The following is a 4652-nucleotide window of genomic DNA, read 5'->3' as shown; positions in this document are numbered from 1 at the left end:
GACATATGGAATTTATAGTTTAATGAAGATGAATATATATGGACTTAACTACAACACAAGACAACATAGTAAAACTTGTACTCCAACCATGGTCCAAAACGCCTTAGAAGCACAAGGAAATTACAAATTCTGTGGCAAGAGGAAAATGTCACAAACTACCATCTGAGAGGCCTGAAGGACTTCAACCTGTTCTGATAGAGAAGAGGTCCAGGCAGTAGGAAAAGCCTAAAGGAAAGGAAGAGGCAGAAAACGTTATATATGTGTGAGAAATAGGAAAACAACTGATTAATTCTTGGTCCCTAAACTATTACTATTTCAAACATCTCTACCACTTACATAGTTTTAATGAACTTATCCTAAAGAGCCAATGGAGGTCAGCATTTTATTCAGTGAATTCCTGAAAATATGCAGATGATTATTAGCAGAGTGAATTAGTTGTTATCAAAGAAAATGTTCACAATTCATTTTGAGGACTATAATCTCATAACATAAAATGGAAAAATGCAAAATCAAACCATCTATATGGTTGTACTATGTACACCAGATAACTCTAGAATTAGAAGAGACTTTAGGGAAAATCTAGGTCAACCATGTGACCTAAACTGTGTCTATCAGGTTCTACCTCCCAGGAATTTAGGATCAAGGCTCAATAATATAGTTCCTCCTTATGAAGGGACACATAAATACTCAGGAGCTGCTGAGCAGCCACATCTAACCATGAAGAAAAAAAAAGAAAAAAAAAAAAAACACCAGCAAAGAAAGAACAGTGAAGCAAACAAAGACCAGAGACAGGGAACGTTCTAGATTTTCCAGTCCCTGATCTCAGGCCCTAAATGAATTGCATTTGACTTCCAATAGTTTTCCAACAAATTCCTTTCTTCCTTTTTGCTAAAACTAGTTCATTTCTGTTACTTGCAACAGAAGCTTAACTAAGGCAATAACCAAAATCTTTCATAAAGTCAATTGTTTGATGAATTACTGATCTTTTCTGTACTTTCCTTTTTTGTACTTCCCTTAAAGCCATAAATATGACTTCAGCATACTCTACAGACAAATATACGAACAGGGATGAGGGACTGTGCTGAGCAATTTTTTTTTTTTTTCTTTCTGAGACAGAGTTTTGCTCTTGTTGCCCAAGATGGAGTGCAGTGGCATGATCTTGGCTCACTGCAACCTCCGCCTCCCCGGTTCAAGTGATTCTCCTGCCTCAGCGTCCTGAGTAGCTGGGATGACAGGTGCCCGCCACCATGCCCGGCTAATTTTTGTATTTTTCATAGAGACAGGGTTTCACCATGTTGGCTAGGCTGGTCTCGAACTCCTGACCTCAGGTGATCCGCCTGCCTCGGCCTCTCAAAGTGCTGGGATTACAGGCATGAGCTGCCACACCCAGCCTGTGCTGAGCATTTTAAAAGGAAAGTCCATCATGGCCAGGAAAGAGAAAATACAGAATATTCAAAGTAAATCCTTGATATACAGCAATAAGAAATGCTAACGACTGGCAAATTAAATAGCTGATTACCCTCCCATCCAAATTCAATTTAATCTGCTAAATCAGAGAGGTAGATCCAACTCAATCTTCTCTGAGGTAAGATCCAAAGGTGATAACCCATTATAGGCTATTTCACCTGGAATGCTTACAGATAACTAGCCTTCCCAACCACGGGAATGTCTGGGTGCTCTCTGGCAGTATCCCTAACTCAGACCTAAATAACAAAACTGAATATTAAACTGTCTTAAGGCCTGGGCTTAACTATCCCCGAAAAGAAGTTAGGCATTTACCCTATGACATAATCAGCACTTTCTGCTATTAGATGAGGAAGAAAAAGTAATAGACGCTTAACAGGGAATCTGTCCAGGTATGTATGTATCTTTGTGCATGTTCCAGGTGTTAACACAATCCTGAGACAGATCTGGACTATCCAAAGCTGGACCACACCCATCACATTTGGCTATGGTAGACCAGTTTGACATGTATAGCAAGTCACAGGCTGACAATCAGAAGTTTGAACCACATGTAGTAGGTGGCTCTGCAGAGTTATATAAACAAAAACAATATTATAGGATCTTGGAGTTAGAAGAGACATGGAAACTGTCCAACTTAATAATTTTACCAAGAAGCTAAACATGGGAATCAGATTCATCAACCAAATCCATAACTATGATAAATTAATTACACAGGTACAGAAAAATTAGAGGGATTGTGACCAGATTATGACAGAATCAAAAATGCAGTGGTGTGATCACGGCTCACCACAGTCTTGATCTCCCCAGCACAAGCAATCCTCCCACTTCGGCTTCTCAAGTAGCTGAGACCACAGGAGTGAGCCACTATGCCCAGCTAATATTTTTTAAATTTTTGTAGAGACAGGGTCTCCCTATGTTGCCCAGGCCGGTCTGCAACTCCTGGGTTCAAGCGATCCTCCTGGACTGGCCTCCCACAGTGCTGGATTACAGGCATGAGCCACTACACGTGGCCTTAAAATCTATTTTTAATTAATAAGTGGCATATGTATTAGAAAAACTGATGAATCTTACTGTTGGGATAGTCTTTGGATATTCTTTTGAGTTGAGCAAAACAGTAAGGATTTCTGACTTAATGGATTACCATCTTAGTTAAAATACTGGAACAAGCACTTTTAAAAATAAAAAGCAATGTGTTGATTCAAAATCTCAATTACATTGTATGCTGCAAACTTGCCAGACAGTTTAGGCACTGTGACGAAATTCTAGATGGCAAAGAGCTACTTATCTTAATATAAAAATTTCCAGATATTTGTATAAGACCCTAATATAAGTCATCAGAAATTAGACTGATATGTCAGCTGGGACCAAAATTAAAAGAATATATGTTTAAATGGCTCAAATATAAACTTGGTGTTCGAAATTACTGGCAAGGGGCCAGTACAGTGGATTTTGGTCTTCGAAGGCCAGTTCACCACAAGTATTAGATAAGCCAACACATCACTGAGGAAAAAGAAAGCATACATGTATTTCCTGGCAATAAAATCCACTCTTCGCTATCCAGCACAGTATTTTTTAGAAATCCATTGATAAAATGTGAAATTAGAACCTGTTGTATTTCCCAAGAAGTGCCATTAAAGTTACTTCTAAAATACGAATCTATAAAAAGCAGGGGTTTTTTGAAAAACAATACTATGCAGAAACAAATTTGAAACCGATATCACTGCTCAAGTTACTATTTACAAATTGCAAATTTAATAAAGTTAAATATTGTAAATATCTGTCATTAATCTGAACTGACAATTTTATAAGTTATATGAACCCTGAAGATTTTTTATAGACAAAATTGTCTTTGAAAATCGATTTTGCCACCAGCGCTGCAAATGAAAATATGAAGAGATAAACCAGAGAGTACTGAAAATAATCTATGCTTCACAGAGTCAGGTTTCAACTAATTTATGAGTCCTAGTTTGCCATATCTTATTTGACAATTTAGTCTATTGGTAGCAAAAACAAAAGCAAACTGAAATCTCCTAAGTAATCTCAGCTCTAAGGAATTATAATTTATGTTCTTCCATTCCAGATAAAATTAAGAAGCAAGAAGCTTTGACGACTACTCATCACAAATGTAAAAGTCCATGCAATTTCCCATTTACCTTTATCCCTACCTTTGTACTTTCAAATAACTGCTTTTTAAAATAATAATCTGATATTAAATTCCCCCCTAGTATTTTCCACATGATTCAAGAAGATTATCTTATGAAATCTTACTGTAACGACTTCAGAACTGCCACTTCCGATAGCTATTAGCCCTAAACCAAATAAGGCAGGAACAGCACTTTTCATTCATATAGTTTGACTTGAAATAGTCCAGTGTAAAACTTCAAAAATAGACTTGGATGCCATTTTCTGCTTAAAAACAAAACAAAACTGATACCTGGCAAACTAGGGGTTCTGTTCGATTTTGGCCTGTGAAATGCCAGCCGGGACCGCGGTAGTCTGGCCCAGCAGCGGGGTAGCAGCGCACTGAGGGCGGGCGGGCCGGCGGCGGGTGCGCTCCCGGGTGCGCCCCTCCCTGCCGCCTGCCCGGCGCCCCTGTCCTCTCCGAGGCGCGCGGCGAAAAGCGCAGGCCTGGCGGGCGGGTTCCCACGCCCCGGGCCCGTTATCCGAGCTGCAACCCTGGCAGGGCCGACGCACGGAGCAGAGGGCTCCGGGATGGACCCCTCCCCTGCCTCCCGCGGGCTGCCCCGCCAGAACCCTCTCTCGGGGACCCGCGCGGGGCGAGAGGCTCCCGCGGGTTCAGGTTCGCTCCCGGGACAGGATAAGGTGTCAGTGAGGCTGCCAGACGCCTCCCGTCGGCGGGTGTGGGGGAAGCCAGCCCTGACCTCCTTCCGTTCGGCCCCTCACCGCTGGCGTGGGGCGCAACCCTTCTGCTCCCCTTCTCGGCTGAGGCAGGGGCTGTCTCCGCAGGCAGCAGAGGGGGCGCAGCAGACGCGGAATGGAATCCGGGCTCGGGGTCACACCCTAACGTGGCAGGGTCGGGGTGGGAGGGGTGAGGCGAGGAGGGGAAGAGAGGGGAGGGGAGCCCGAACTTACCGGACTGCGCACTTCCCAGAGCCGCGGCCAGGCAGAGGCAGAGGCAGAGGCAGAGCGAGAGGGGGCGCGGGAGGGTCCGCCGCGGGCTCATGGAA

The 4652-nt window shown here is 42.9% G+C and overlaps 1 protein-coding gene across 3 annotated transcripts in view; it reads right to left on the bottom strand.

Annotated features, from left to right (window-relative positions):
• The window catches only part of MSRB3 (methionine sulfoxide reductase B3), a 185731-nt gene extending 181079 nt beyond the window's left edge, over nucleotides 1-4652 (bottom strand). For 2 of the 3 annotated variants that reach the window (XM_011976564.1, XM_011976563.1), the window contains exon 1: nucleotides 4558-4652. The gene's annotated coding sequence lies outside the window, so the exon portion shown is untranslated. Of the gene's footprint in view, nucleotides 1-4346; nucleotides 4432-4557 lie in introns of those variants that run through there. The other variant, XM_011976565.1, reaches the window with a different exon arrangement.

This window comes from Mandrillus leucophaeus, unplaced genomic scaffold (assembly GCF_000951045.1).
Source record: "Mandrillus leucophaeus isolate KB7577 unplaced genomic scaffold, Mleu.le_1.0 Scaffold169, whole genome shotgun sequence".
NCBI lineage: Eukaryota > Metazoa > Chordata > Mammalia > Primates > Cercopithecidae > Mandrillus > Mandrillus leucophaeus.
The sequence above is the reverse complement of the archived record's forward strand: the minus strand, read 5'-3'. Positions and strand labels throughout refer to the sequence as shown.